This window comes from Leptonychotes weddellii, chromosome X, assembly GCF_054177405.1.
Source record: "Leptonychotes weddellii isolate Sample4059 chromosome X, ASM5417740v2, whole genome shotgun sequence".
NCBI lineage: Eukaryota > Metazoa > Chordata > Mammalia > Carnivora > Phocidae > Leptonychotes > Leptonychotes weddellii.
This window is the reverse complement of record NC_138385.1, coordinates 94,227,038-94,242,963: the sequence shown is the minus strand read 5'-3', so window position 1 is coordinate 94,242,963 and position 15,926 is coordinate 94,227,038. Positions and strand designations below refer to the sequence as shown.

The following is a 15,926-nucleotide window of genomic DNA, read 5'->3' as shown; positions in this document are numbered from 1 at the left end:
CCACAGGAAGGCAGTGCCTGATGCCTAATGTCAGGTTTTGAGCAGAGCAGCCCTCTTTCGGCCCCCACCTCCTCAGAAGGAGTTAACTGCGAAATGTGCCCCCATGTGGTTAATGACCAGATCCAATCCTGCCAGCCAGTAAGAACAAAGGTGCTAGCATTTTGGAGCTTTGTCCAACACACTGAACATGCGTACTTAACATGAGGGAGTTAAAAACCTTCCCTTTCTGAAAATGGGATGGATTCGCCTTTGAGTCCATCTTGAAGACACAATACATTAGGGCGAATCCATTTGTCAAGAACCAAGGCTTGCCTCTCAGGACAGGGTCTCTACCACGCAGGTGATGGGGGACCTGCTTCACTGTGCACGCGACAGCATAAAAACAATGGGACTCCGAACTTGGGGCTGGAATTAAGGGGAGCAACTTTTTCCAATATGCCTTTAAAAATTAGTCAGACTATCTCATCTGAAGCTATTAAATGTGTTTGTATGTGTCTGGACTTCTTGGTACTTAAGAGAAAATAGAATCATCTTTACATTTTAAAACATTCCCTGGGTAAGACCGCTTAGTCCAGAAAAAATATTATTCTTGTGTTACAAAATCAAAGCAGCGTAGGAAAAAAAAAAAAAAAAAATCAAAGGGAATGATCAGTCAGGAAAAATGTCAGGGTTCCAAAATGCCGCGGGAGGCCGCATAAAAAGCACGGTCATATTTAAGCTTGTGCTAAACATACTTTTTTCTACAGTCACTTTTCACCAAGTGTAAGTTTATATATGCTTTGTGACAAAATGCCTCTTTAAGGATTTACTCTGAGGGATTTTCTGCCATTCTGGGGCTTAAAAGTGCAGGCAAGGTTGAGGAGATGGGTGGACTTTGGAAGTGCAAGGCCACAGAGAGGACAGCCATCAGAACAGGGCACGGAGGAGGCTGGGGTCACCCCTCTGCATGGCTCACAGGCTGATGTGACGGGGCTGGCACTGTCGCACAGCTGGGAAGTCACCAAAGCGATTGATGGTGGGCGCACAGTGGTGGAGGACATCACCGCCACCACCATCACTGTGACCAGAGCAGTAAATCTTTCACTGAAGAGAGAATAACACCAAGTAATTCCCTGAAGGCCCACAAAGCAGTGTGAAGAAGTGTGATCGGATCATTGATCCCTTCAAATGAAAATGCCTATTACTTGGTAAGATCGTGTGTTCTAAAACCAAAAGACAGGGGGCGCAGCTGCTGCCCACTCCTTCATGGCAGCCGCTCTCGCGGGGGTCACGCTGACCCCCACGCAGCCAGATCCACGCAGAGAGTCTCTCGGCCCTCATCTTACCCATCCCAGCAGCATTCCACACAGCTGACCACTCCTTCCTTCATTTCAAACATTACACAGATTGTTTTACTCAGCGGCATAAAACTCGCCAATGGCTGCTCATCATACTTTAAAGTAAAAGCCAAGCCCTACAAAGCCCCTTCTGACCTGGTCCCACTTTAACCCTTTCCAGTCCTGTCTCCTACCACTTTCCTCCTCCAACAGAATACTTCTTTTCCCGGAAGGAACTAAGCTCTTTCCTGCCTCAGGGCCTTTGCACTGGCCTTTTCCTCAGCTTGGAACGACCTCCCCGCGGCTGGTTCCTTCTCAGCCTTTGAGTCTCAACTCAAAATAGCCTCCTGAGAGAAGATTCCATGACCATCCGTAAGCCCCCGCCTCCATCCAGTGATTCTCCCTCACATCAATCTCTGTGTGTCTTTCTTTCAGCATCTATCCCATTTGCAAATTATCTTTTTTCCCTCTGTTTACTGTTTATAGCCTGTCTCCCTCCATCCTGCCTGGAATGTAAACTCCTCCTCTGCCATGTTCACTGCAGTATCCCCAACAACTGGAATAATGCTCAGTCCACAGACAGTGCTCTATGAATATTCATTTGTAAGAACGAAGGGAGAACATGGGGCGCCTGGGTGGCTCAGTTGGTTAAGCGACTGCCTTCGGCTCAGGTCATGATCCTGGAGTCCCGGGATCGAGTCCCGCATCGGGCTCCCTGCTCAACAGGGAGTCTGCTTCTCCCTCTGACCCTCCCCCCTCTCATGCTCTCTCTCTCTCTATCTCATTCTCTCTCTCAAATAAATAAAATCTTTAAAAAAAAAAAAAAGAAGGAAGGGAGAACAGAAGGGAGGGAGGGAGGGAAAGGAGGAAAGAAGAAAAGGAAAGAAGGAAGGAGGGAAGGAAGTGCTTCACTGTCAGGCGGAATGTTGAGTTGACGGCAAGGTGAAGTCGCCTTCAACTGATGACGAGTAAGAAAGCACTGCATGTGGCACTAAGGTTGGATGGTGTGTCTGCTCCTCCGGGACCACGTATGAGAGCCTGGCCAGGACACTGCTCCTTACTAACGTCCCTACTCACTTACACACCTAAGTTACTGTTGGCTCGTGGCCAAACTCCGAGCCCCTGGAAGGTAGGGATGGGGCTTTGGTCAGCACCCAATAACATCTGGTGAATGGCTGTATTAACAGAGGTTCTCCATCCAGATTACTTACATTTTATTTACAAAACACTTCTACGAAGTACTTGTCATGTGCTGGTAGCCTTTCAAATGTTTATAAATATTCAATCCTCACGAACAACCCTGCAAGGGAGATGCTATTAGTGTTGCTACTTTACAGATGAAAAAAACGAAGCATGAAGAGAATGGGCGACTCGCTACTCGGTGGCAGAGCTGGGGTCCGAACGAGGCCACGACACTGCACACTGAGGACAGGCGGAGGGAGGCGGCATGAAAACAGGGTAAATGGGAAAGCTGGGGCCTTACTCCTTAAAGGAACCCCAGGTGGTGAAGACTCACACTCAATGGGCCTGAGGGACGGTGGGGGGAGTGGGGACTGGGGGGGTCCCGCCAGCATTTCCAACCCAGGGCTCCTCCCCCAGCCACAGATCTCTCCTTCCTTTCCTGTTGCTACCATAGCTCTCAACTGGTGCAATTCTGTCCCTGCTGCAAAGGGGACATTTGGCAACATCTGGGGGACATTTTTTGTTGCCACAACTCCGGGAAGGGGGTTTCTATTGGCAGCTAGTGGGTGGAGGCCATAGATCTATTAAACATCCTGTGATGCACAGGATAGTCCCAACGACCAAGAATGATCTCCTTCCAAATGCCAGAAGTGCTAAGGGTGAGTAACCCTGGTGGTCCAGAGACCACCTTTCATAAAGTTAATGAAAATGGTGGTGAGGCCAGCAAGGGAGGGTCCGTCTGGGAATCCCTGAGAAATGTCAGCCTGTATCCTGCTTCACCTCTCCAAGATCTCAAGGGCAGAAGGCTAGAGCCTTCCCTCCCACTGTTTCTCACTCCTGGCTCCTGGCACCAGGGCCTCTCCCTCCCACCGAGAAGCTAAGAGCAGCCCTGGCCCATATGGCACACAGCAGAGGCTGCTAATACCCAATTCCTGTGGCAGCTTCTTAAGATGCTTGGCTCAGAATTTGGTATTCCTCGAGCCCTTTTTCTTAATTACGTTCTACAGATGAAGGGAAACCCATGTATAATTCAGAAATGAGCGGTCCTACCTTTGATTGCTCTCAAGCATGCCAAATCAGAATAGAACTATGCTATTTCTCCAAGAAGAGGATGGAGGTCTCTGGAGAAGTGAGTGGACCTTGTGAGCCCAGCTGCGGCTGAACCAGGTCTCCAAGCTGGACCCCACGGCAGCACAGAGGAAAATTTAAAATGCTCTTTAAAAAAAAAAAAAAAAGATTTATTTATTTGACAGAGAGAGACACAGCGATAGAGGGAACACAAGGGGAGTGGGAGAGGGAGAAGCAGGCTCCCCGCTGAGCAGGGAGCCCGATGCGGGGCTCGATCCCAGGATCCTGGGATCATGACCTGAGCTGAAGGCAGACGCTTAACGACTGAGCCACCCAGGCGCCCCTAAAATGCTCTTGACAGATGATTAAAAAAAAAGAAAACTCAGGATCAGATTTGGGGTAGAAGAGAGTGGGGCAACTAGGTGGTGTAGAAAATTCTGAAGGCCCAGTTGAATGCTGGTTCTGCGACCTGGGACGATCACCCTGCTTTTCCCTCTTGTGATATGGGGTTTGCGACATCCCCACAAAGATGCTGTGAGAGTCAGCAGGGGATGTTGTAAAAGGGCCTCTCGCGGTGTGTACACGAGAGTAGAGCCTTGTCCAATTTCTGTTTGCTCACCCACCGACCTTCATCCTTTTATTCTCTTTTCGCCATTTATCCTTTTATCCATCCTGACACCCGAGGGATCCAAAAGCTATTTACGGCTCCAGCCCACCAACCCAGGAGCAGTCAGCTGTCCTGAGCACTCAGTAGAATAATAAGAAACAAAATCAGCCTTAAGAAGCACTATACGTGACTTGATTTGAAGTCATTTGAAGGAATCATAGTTGACTGGATTTTAAAATTGGGCTTCAGCTAATGAATAAACCTACAATCCGGAGTCAATGGCATTTGCCAAGATGCTGTTTCGTGGCCATCTGTGTGGCAGGAAACTGTCTGGGATGGTATGGATAGGATCCTGTCCAGAGAAATGGACCCGGCCAGCAGTTCTCAAACTGGGCTAATCATCAAAATCCCCAGAAGGAAGGTCACTTTCTGAGAGTTAAACTATGAAATGAGCTAAGAGCAAAACAGAACCAGGCATTGTCACCCTAGAGAGACAGATGGACCCTCAGTCAAAAAAACCAACCATAACCTGATTACTAGTCCTAATAACGCGCCTGAAGACAGAATGACTCTGTCACAGGGGGTGGTCGGCTCTGGCAGCACAGGAAAGGGGGAATCAGCAGCAGAGACAGACCGTGCCCTCCCGAGCAGGATCCTCTGTGTGCTCTCTGAGCACACGGATCCTCTGCCCGACACCCAAGAGCCTGACTCAACGCATCTGACGGCGTCCAAGGCTGCGCAGGTCCCAAACTCCCCCCAGGTGATCGTAAGGTCAGTGGAATTGGACTTAGGAACGCCTTGGCGAGATTTCTAAATTGTGTGCAGCAGTTTACCAAGTGCCAGGCACTAACCCGTGATCCTTAAATCGTTTCCAAAATCCCTAACCAAGATATTTCCCGAGCATTGTTTGAAGATGCATCTGCTTTTACATCGAAGAGAACATTCTTAGATGCGAGGTTTGTTTTCCTTCCAGCAAGATGCTCTACATCACTACTACCAATTAGGCAAGCTCATCTAAAAGCTTTGAATCCATACTTGTGAAATGCCCCCTTTGCCCATCCAATTTTATGTCTACACAGCGCAGCGGCTGGTCGTACCGTTCCTTTTATGAATTCCACTCTTGTGAATGTATTTCCAAAATTGTTTCAGAATCTCTTTGTCTGGGAAAGCCAGGACTGCTGGTTTTAATAAGAGCATGGTTTAAACATAGTTATCCAGGTCACTGGGATTTCATGGCTTCCCAGAACACAGCACACAGCACCCAGGGTACCTTTTCTTTTTAAAACAAAGACTGCCCCACCCAACTCTACCCTTTCATCTTACAAAAAGATTCCCTCCCTGCTGCTTTCTGCACAAATGTTTCTTCAGAAAGAGAAACCTGGCTTAAGAGAGTGAACATGAAGTTAGACCAAGTGAAAAGCAAGTCCTGCCTCTGGGTAAAGCTCATCAGCATCGCAAAGTGACCCACGGCAGCAGCCTGCAAAGTGGCGAGCACCTACTAGGTGCTCAATCACTAACCGAATCCAGTCCATTATTTCACAGAACGCCTGCACCACCATTTAAGAAAACCCAAACAAGAATTCTCCAAACAACTGAGACATTCCATAGAGTTCACATCTGAGAACCGTGTTCTATTACGTAATCAACAAAGTAAAAAGAATTTTATTTTTAGCTACTGAACTTCACAGGGAAGATCCAAGTCCTATTTAAACTTCTCTTTCATCCCTAACCTTCAAATGACACTCATATGATTTGCTTTTTTAATTTGTATTTTTTTTTTAAGAAAAGACTCAAAGATGGCCTCGAGCATATTTAAAACAATACAAAACAACAAGAGAAATAAACCAGATGGCAAAATATCATAAATCTGGACAAGCATGTTGAACGAGCTACAAAGGAAGGCATTGTCAAACTGTAAAGGAAAGAGGCATTTCTTTCCTCTCGGCTACGTCTCCATTATTGCTTCCTTGCTTGTGAAAGAAAGCTCGGAGGTCGTCTAGGGGAGGGTGTCATTGTCCCCCCTTAACCTGTCACAAGCAAGACTTAGAAAGAGCTGTGTGATAATTGGGAACACCCAATGAGTCAGTGCTCAGAGTAGGTGGGCAGTGCATTGCTACCCATGCAATAGAAGAATAATGCTTTGGATGGATCATCTCTGTTATAACTGCACAAAGGCAAAGGTAGGGAAAGAAGAAAAACCAGACCCAATGCGTATCCGCGCTGTTTCTAACACATAATGAAAACCTTTCTCTAGAAAAATCCTCTACCCTTATCTTTTCTACAGACATCAGTGAAAGGTTACACCTTATGGAAAGGCCACTGGCACCCTCTAGGCTGAGGAATACAAGAAAGAGACTCTAAAATTCAAGACTCGTCCTGCTTGGCTATCTTTGACACTGGGCTAAATTTCGGACCTTCCCCTGGAGAGAAGGGCTTTAGTTTCGGGGGATTTGTTTTGTTTTGTTGGCTCTGTGTGATGGCTAGGTGGAAAGTAAAATATTTAGGGGCACTAATGTCAACAGGTATCTGTGAAATGAATGAGTGAATGAACGTGCTTTGGGTAGCCTTTCAGATCTTACAACAGCTGCCATATACTTCTAATGCATTAAAAAGGCTTTTTTTTTTTTTTTTTAAACCAACAATAACTGGGCCTCTTAGGCAAGAGCACATGTCGGTTAGTTTTAAATACTTAGAGGAGTACATGCTGTTCTGTTGTAACACAACACACAGAGAATGTGGCACTAACTTTTCACTCCTATAGCCCTGTTTACAAACGTGGACTTAAATCTGGCTACTTTCTTGTCACCCCCGATCCCTACCCTGTTTGTTCCACCGCCGTTCTGAATGCATCAGAGTTTGCTCTAAATTGCTTTTCTGAGCAGGTCTAGAACTTTGTGGATATGCCAAGGAGATAAAGAACCGGTAGCGGATTGTCTTCCCCACCTGCTTCCACAAGCCTCCGGTATTTTCCCAATTAAGCGCTCATCGCCTTATTATCTCTATCAAAGCCAGCACTGCACCGGCTTGTAATCACTTCCTTAAATCCCACCTTTCTCTCTAGAGGATGTACTCTGGAAGCGGGGCAGGGATCGCTGCTGCCTTGTTGATTACCGTTCAAACCCCGCAACCTTGCAAGGTGCCTGCTGTGTGATGGAAGTTCATTGACATTTGTTAAAGGAATGCACAGATAAGTGAGTGTGAAAAGGCGACCAACCTTCAGGGTGACCAACCATCCTGGACTGAGGGGCTCTCCAGGACCCAAGACTTTCAGTGCTCAACCGGCAACAGTCCCAGGCTGACCACGGGCAGGTTAAACGTCTTACCCTCTCCCTTCACTTCCACACCATCAAACGCGGCTTGCAGACCTGCCTTGCCCAGAAGTTCCCAGCCCTGCCACACCTGTATGTACAGCTGCTCGCCTTACCCATTAGCTGGAGGGAGGGGGTGGCCTTCTAAGATGACAACCCTTTGAGCACCGTTTCTGCCCCATGACAAATGCCTCCCCGAGCCGCACTGCCTGGTCAGCTTCTTTGTGAGAGATAAGAATGGTTGCTTTATTTCCCAGACTCAGAAAATGGGAAGGTGTCAGAATGATCAGGAAGGATGCCTAAATTTAAACTGTGTCCCTGAGTCCGCCCAAAGGTGGGCATGGTGCCAGATACACAGGCACTCCCGAGGGAAACTCCTCCTCTCCCTTCCTAGCTGCCTTCGAACCCCCCCGCCCCAGGCCCACCTTCCCATCTGTTGCCACGCTACCTCGACATGACTGGCCGTAGGCCCTGCTCACCTCTCTCCCCTCCCTCTCAGGGTTAAAAGAGGCAAGGTGATGAAGCGGCCTCCTTGCCCCACAATTCTGTGGGGAATGGGATGAGGGAATATGGGGCTGGCTTCATTCTCAGTGGAAGAAGACCCAAGACAGTCCCCTCATTCAGGATATAGGACACTTGCTTATACAATAGTGAGTGCATTTTGCCGCCTGTTTGAAACAAGTTCACCTGGGGGTGCATATCGTCCTTGCTTATTTCCATGATGCCCTTCTAAAGACTTCTAGAAACAGAAGTTAAAACTAAAGGTAACAGGGAAACCAGAAACAACCCAGCATCCATCAATAATACACAGGCTGTGCTATCCTCATATAATGGAATATTACAGAGCAGTAACATAATGAATTCCTGATATGTGGACGAATTTCCCATTAAGTGAAGGAAAACGGACACAAAAGGACATACTGCATGATACACTTTATATGGAGTTCAAAAATAGGTAACAAAAACCGTTAGAAGTCATGGCAGTGGTTACCTTGCGAGGAGAGGGGCAATTATATTCATTGGGAAATGAACTTTTTGCAAGACGGAAATGTCCTATATCTTGATTTAGACGGTGGCTATACAAATGCACATAATGGCAAAAACTGATTAAATGGCACATTTAAGATTAGCTTTTAATTGACATATAAAATATGTCAAGTGAGTAGACATACTTTATATGTCAATTAGAAAGTAAAACAATATTGTATGACAACTCTACTTCAATTAGAAATTTAAAATAATAAAACTTCATGTGTGGATGGCAAAACAAAAACAAAAATACAAAAGGAACAGAGGAGATAACTCGCTTAAGCCTGATCCGGCAAGCCCTGCTGTTTCACCCCGGGAAAGCGCTCCTACCTCCTCTCTAAGTACATTACTCTACCTACCTGCTTTGGCTGTCAAATTAAATTAGATGAAACTGAGTGGGGTAGTGGTTCAATCTCATTTGTTAAATGTATGCTCGACAAAGGCAATGCTGTCAATCTCAATGAAATTAGGGTCTGTCAAACGAAGGGTCTGATTTTTTCTTTTCTTTCTTTCTTTTTTTTTTTTTTTAATAAAAGACAGCTTTCTGCATTTAGGACCCACTCTCAAATATCTTTCCAGCAGCTGTATCTCTCAGCTGACTCGTCAAGGGCAGGCACCCAGCCAGCTGTTTGCTGGATTCGACTTCCCTGTACATGATCATTTCAAAGGTCGTGTATATGTTAATTTACTACCTGGTTGTTATTTAAGAGGATTTTATGACATCATTTTATGTTGATTTATTCTTTCTCCTCCTCTAGGATATTCCAATAGTGGGGTAGCTCTGGGTGAGTAGGAGACTTCAAAGAAATCACTGTTGTCATTTTTCAAATTAAACATGAACACACACAAGCAATATGTTTTGGTCGGACATGATTAGGATTGCCATTGTCTGCAACTAGAAGAAAGAAGTGGTCTAAAGAGAAACTGTTCATCTTAAAAACTGAAGAAAAGAAAAAAGGAGAGACAGCAAGCAAGAGAGACACCCACAGCATGCCCTATCTAAATAATTACTTGACAGTAGCAATGCCATTTGGTGAATTTGACAATGTCTAGGTCTTAATAGTTTGATTCCATTTGCTTTTTCCTGGGGCCAACCTAAAGGCTTAACTGTTTTATTGTAAGGCTATGCAGTTTCATTTTCTATGGGTTCTGCACAGCCAACAGTATCCTAAAGCGCGAAATAACAGGGAAGAGGTCCAACAGCAGGAGGAGGAAGAAGGAAGTTTGGGAGCAGGTGCACCGGCCAAGCCGAGGCCGCTTCTGGGAGGGGAGGCCGGATGGCCCAGGATGTGTGCGGCCATCCCACGGGAGGAGCACACAAGAGGGAGGGAGAGGTGCCGGGAAAGGGCACTGGCAGAAGGCCGCGGGGAGAGGCGACCCGGAGGGGTCAGGCCCTGATAAAGGTGCTCCCTGCCCCTGGGCAGCAGCACCTGAGGTGTGTGACACCTCGGCCCACACGCGCTGGCTCCCGCCGCGGAAGAGAATGACTCAGGCTTGAGAGCGGCAGTGAGTGATCACCATTGTTCTTCTGCTCAAATGTCACATGCAGGCGCCCTGCACGCTGCCATTCAGAAATCTATTAGCCGCCTAGCGAAGTCAGGAACTTCCCTGACCTACTTTTACCAGACAGGGGAGGCTTCTAATTCTGCAATCAGTGAAACAGCAAAAACGATTAGAAAATGCGTGTGGTGGTATGCTGATCAAGCCAGGCAAATATAGCCCTGGGGAAGGATTAATAGAATGTAACTTAAACAGCTTGTATGCTTCTAAATATGTGGGGTGGTGAGGAGAACCAGACAGAAGGGAGTCAGTCCTCAGAACCCAGAACACCTGGCTCCACCATCCCGACCGACCCTGGAGGAGCAAATCCATCTGTGCCCTCAAATCCCCCCCAACATACACACACACACACACACGCACGCACGCACGCACACGCACACGCACGCACACGCACGCACGCACTGCCTCAGCTGTGCCCTCCCCACTGACGAACCACCACCTGCACCTGCAGGCTGACAACCTGCCCTTCCCCAAATGCTGGAGGCCTGAGGATGCCCCAGCCCCACGGAGATAGGTCCATGTGTTTACTCTTCCAGAACCACAAATTCAAACTCAAATCATCAAGTGCTATATCTGATGATAGCCCTCTGCCCCAAGCCCCACCTTCCCTATGTTCCCCTGCTTAACTTCTGTGGGAAAACACCCCTCCAAGCAAAGATTAGAAAGACACTGGGCAAAGTGCTCTGTGCATTGATTCTTCTCCCCAAAACGATTCATTTTAGAATTCTTTTCAAAATGTTCACACCTACATCACAGCCACATTTTGGAAAACCAAAAACAGAAGGAAAAAGTCATTCAGGACTCACATGCCCCCAACAAATCAAAATGACTTATTTGGTTTTATTGTTTTATTTTTTCAGGAAACAACCTATCATGGCAGAGATATAATTTTTGTCTTTTCTTCTTCACATTCTATTTTACAATAAGCCATTTTCCTCAGGGCTACAGAATAGCTTCTTGCAATCTCCTTAAAGAGTAATGCCCACCCCCCAACCCACTCCCACCCCCGGTGGGGGTCTTCAATGATTTCATTAACCCACACCTTCCTGTAGGGTCACGTCCATCGTACGCAGTATTGGGAGCGACACTGCCAGGGAGCAATGGGACGAAGGCCGTCTGTCTTCACTGCGGCTTGACAGTTAAATACTATTTGTAACTGTCCTCCCTTGGGGCAGCCACGGATCCCAAACTTCTCCACAGCAAATATAGCTGGCAGTGGCCTTGCTGAACCCCCGAGTGGATGATGCAAAAGGTGCCATGGAATTTGCAGAACTCCCAGACAGAATCAACGTATGCGCCAAAGAGCATTTTTCTTGGGGAGGAGCACGGCTTTGTCTGGGAAGCCCGCAAAAGCAGACCCTGAGACAAAGACTCAAGTGCAGACAGTTTGTGTAGGAGAGGGTCCCAGGTAGCTCCAGCGTGGGGGTGGGGAAGTGAGCCCAGAAGGGCAGGTAGCCATTCAAGCAGGTGCCTGCTATGGGCAGCCAGGGCTCAGTTCTTCTGCGAGTTCACCTCAGAGCTATCCCTGCCAAGAGGGGAGGGGTGGTTAGCTGGGGTGCCCATCTCCCAACTCCACTGTGGCACTGCTTAGGGGCTGCCCGTGGGGGCAGAAACACCAGCACCTCTTGCCTGCCCAAGACCTGTGCCAAGCATGCTTCCAGGGCCAGCACGAACATCTTGTGGCCGAGAACCGAAGAGGGTGGCAGTGAGTGCACAGGCAGGTGGAGTGAGTGCCAAGGCCACAGGGTCAGTCCCCAGAGCTTCCTTAGAGAGAAGGTCAAGGGTTTAGGTGCTACAGACACCAAAGAGTCTGAAAATGACCACCATGTGGGTGCAACCCCGTTTGTTCCTCTTTCTTTTCTTTTTTTTTTTTTTATGATTTTATTTATTTATTTGAGAGAGAGAGAGAGCACATGAGAGGGGGGGAGGGTCAGAGGGAGCAGCAGACTCCCCGCTGAGCAGGGAGCCCGATGCAGGACTCGATCCTGGGACTCCAGGATCATGACCTGAGCCGAAGGCAGTCGCTTAACCAACTGAGCCACCCAGGCGCCCCTGTTCCTTTTTCTTCACTCCCTGAAATCCATCCTGGTGTCCCAGGGTCAGGCAAGAGGCCAGAGTTTCCCAGAGTCTGAGCTCCCTCAAGGTAAACTGGGCGTCTTTCCAAGTTGTGTGCACCCAGCCTTACTGGGACTCCCAATGGGAAAATCTTGGCGTTGGAGCCCAAATCACAAGCCATAGAGTGCGGTAGCCAGTGGCCGTCCCAATGGCCCCAGTTTACCCCCAAGGAGTTCATTTTTACACTGGGAAACCTGGCTTCATAAATACTGCAATCCTCAGAGATGACGTCTGTTTTGCGGGAGGGCTCCAAGTCCCAGAGAGCCCGCCACTCTCCCCCATGTTATGCCCTTTTCTCCCAAAGGAAGGGAAGTAGTCAGATTCAAGACAAGCCGCTTCAAGTCAACTGCTTCATTCTTCTGGGAAACTTGCTGGAGTAAGTTGGGGGCTTTGTTGTTGTGTGATTTTTGCAAGCTCTATCTTTGTCAAATGTTATCATAGGCAACATTAAGACAGCTCTACATATGGCCACCAAAAGACATGTTCAAGAATGTTCGTAGCAGCTTTATTTGCAATAGCCCCAAACTGGAAACCACCCAGATGTCCGTCAGCAGGAGAATGGATAAACAAACTGTGATTCATCCATACAATAAGATACTACACAGCAGCAGGAAGACACGAACTGCTGATACACGCGGCAACATGGACGGATCTCAGAAGCATTGTGCTAAGTGAAAGCAGCCAGGCACAAAAGACCATATACTGCATGGTTCCATTTCTATGAAATTCTAGAAGAGACAAAATTAATCTATGGAGACAGAAGTCAGAATTGTGGTTGTCTTTGGGGGATATCTACTGGGAAAGGGCTCGAGGGAGCTTTATGGGACGCTGGAAATGGATTCTATTTTGAACTGAGAGGTAGTCACATGGGTGTATCAGCACTTAAGATCTGTACACTCCGTGCACCTTTAACTGTACATATACCCCAATAAAAAGTAAAATAGAAAAATAAGTAAAAAGGGTAATAAGGTAAAATAAGATAGCTCTAGAGAACACGGCTGCCCTCTCTCTAAGTCTGCCAGGTAATGAGATGATCGGCGGAACCTTAAGTGTTTCCCTAGAGCTTGGCTCCCTAAGGGAGAAAATGGTCAAGAGGAATACAGGAGGCAAAACCCAACGTGAGCAGCGTAAAGCCTCTGGTAGGCCACATGAGGGCCTCAGGGGATTTAATCAGCGCCCCTCACCCCTTCAGACATATCCACACACTCGCACACATCCACTGTCACACACACAGCCCTACACACATCACGCGTTCACTACCCACGACACATATACATCACATGCGCATACACGACCACGTCACAACGCATGTGCGTGTACACACACACACACGGAAGGCAGCTCTTCTCGAAGGTTCAGCTCTCAGTGTGCCAGCACTGTCTGGGTGAGTAATCATCTCCCTCTTCCCACTGCCAACCCCCGCCACTGTCATCAGCATCGTCATCATCCTCGCCATCATTCTGCCAATATCCCTCATGCGCGGGGACATCTCAGAGCTCACACAGCTGTGCCCACGGACAGAGACATCTGCGGGCAACCGCCCGCTCGCCCCGAGAGCGGTCCAGGCACGTCAGGTGTACGCCCGGTTCCGAGGACTGAGTGTCCCGCAACCTTCAGCTTCAGCCCTAGCAAGAACCTTGAGTGACATCCATACACCTTCCTCCTCTTTCTCTCTGGCCTACTGGCCACCGGCCCCTCCTCTGGAAGGAAGCCTTGCTTCTCTCCTTAGTGTGGGCCAGTGTCTTCCCTGGGGCGCAGATCAGCCCCGGCCTTCCCGACAACACTGCTCTCGCTGCAGGGCGCTGCAGAGAGACCGGCCAAGAGCGTGAAGGAGCCATCCCCTCCAGCTGGGACGCCAGGGCCTCCTTACTGTTAATCTTTGCCACGGCACAGAGCCTTTCTGCAACACTTTGAATGAGAGTCTAGAAGCCCTTTCTTCCACTGCTCTTTGTTACCTTGACTTGAAGAACTAAACCCATCGAGTCCATTTCAGTATCTGTTGACCATCTGGACTTTCTGCAGCAATAGGTGTCCACATTTGGAGGACAGTGACACATGCCTGTTGGCGTGCTCACCATTGCCCTCTTAGGATTCTACCCTAGAGATACACACGAGCATGCTGATCACAGCTCTTGCGCGTTATAAAGACTGGAAACAACCTGAATGACAACCGAGAGGAAACTGGTTAATTACCGCAGATCGTTACACAGACTAGTTACACGTACTAGTTGTTGCAAAGGATGACACAGAATGGTATGTCCTGATGTGGAAATAATGTCCAAGGAAATTATTTAAGGGAAAAATAAGTAACAAAATCATGTGGCAGGAGAGAATATGAATTTTCTATACACAAAGTGACCTAATTTTTGTTGACTGGGTGTAGAGGTTAAGAACTTTCAGAATAAAACCAAGCTTGCACCAGTTTTCTCTGATAAGCTTACGGAGGGTTGTTCCTTTCTCTGTTACGGAAATGTCGATGTTTTCATTTTTAATATGTCACTTTTTCCATTCAGAAATACAAGATGAGAGACGAAAATGTTTTTTTCTAAGGGCCCATCACTGGCTCCTCACCCATTCTTTTTAAAATCTCGGGTTATAGATACTCAGAGGCAGCTGGACCTCGAAGCCAGGTGGACTTGGATGAAATAGCGGGTCCAGCATTTTCCAGCTGTGGGCCCTCGGTATGCGACCACCTTATTGGGCCTTCTTGTCCTCCATTATCAACATGCCTCAATTCCACCCTCTGTGCCAACCCTGGAGCCACCATGGCGGACAAAATACTCACCCCCTTCCCACTTGGAGTTGTAGCTATAGCTGTAAAATGAGGGCGACTTTGTAGGTCTACTGAGGGGATTATTATTAACATAAACAATTCCTGGCACATAAAAGGCCTTTGAAAACTGTCCAGCTACTTTTTTTTTTTTTTTTAAACATCCAAGGAGTATGACTTTGTTAAGGTAGGACAGGCTGCCTAACAAATTGCTTCAAGCTTATTTCTTGTTTCTGTAACAGTCTAAGGTGGGCGCTCCAGATGAGGCACTTCTATTTCATGCAATGATCCTCCCCAGGCAGAGAAGCCTCTGCCACCTTCCAAGGTTACCCTGGGACTTTGCTCCATCCCAGACAGCCAGCGGATGAGCAAAGAGCATGGAGGAAAACCTGGAAAGCCTTTCTGCTCGGACCAGAGTACGCACATCATTTCCACTCCTATCCTATCAGGCGGAACCCAGTCACATGGCCACAGTTAAAGCGGCAAGGGAGGCTGGGAAATGTAGTCTGGGAAGATGAACAAAACAGGTGTGGGGGACTAACCAGCAGGTGCTGCCATGGTCAATGAGAGGAGGAAACACACCTTGGCGACTATGTGTTTGTGTATTTATTTGTGTGCAGCCTACAAAAAGCCAACGTTCAAGGAAGTCTTTGCTCTGAGAAGTTCTGAAGCTCTTCTTTGCTGAGCTTTTAGTTTTCTGGAGGAACTCTAGGAAGACATCTTTTTAAACCTTTCTTTTTTTTTTACTATCAAGGTTATCCTGCCACCATCTGAGATATTACTAAAAAAACAACACCAGCCCCCAGCTCTGACTTTCACAAGATTTGAGATGCTGTCAAAAATAAATGCCAACTCATCAGATTCTGTGTGAAAGAGATGCCAACACACATATAACTCAAACTAAAAGCTGCAGACAGGAGCTTTGCTGTGCACACATTGTCACTCCTCTTCTCCTAAGGAACCTGATCTGC

General features: G+C 47.6%; 1 protein-coding gene across 4 annotated transcripts in view; it reads right to left on the bottom strand.

The window, feature by feature from the left end:
- Positions 1–15,926, bottom strand: part of RAI2 (retinoic acid induced 2) — a 61,088-nt gene that overhangs the window by 24,804 nt on the left and 20,358 nt on the right. The window contains exon 2 of one of the 4 annotated variants that reach the window (XM_081809105.1): positions 3,549–3,713. The exons of the other annotated variants lie outside the window; for them this stretch is intronic. The gene's annotated coding sequence lies outside the window, so the exon portion shown is untranslated. The remainder of the gene's footprint in view (positions 1–3,548; positions 3,714–15,926) is intronic. 4 annotated transcript variants of the gene reach the window in all.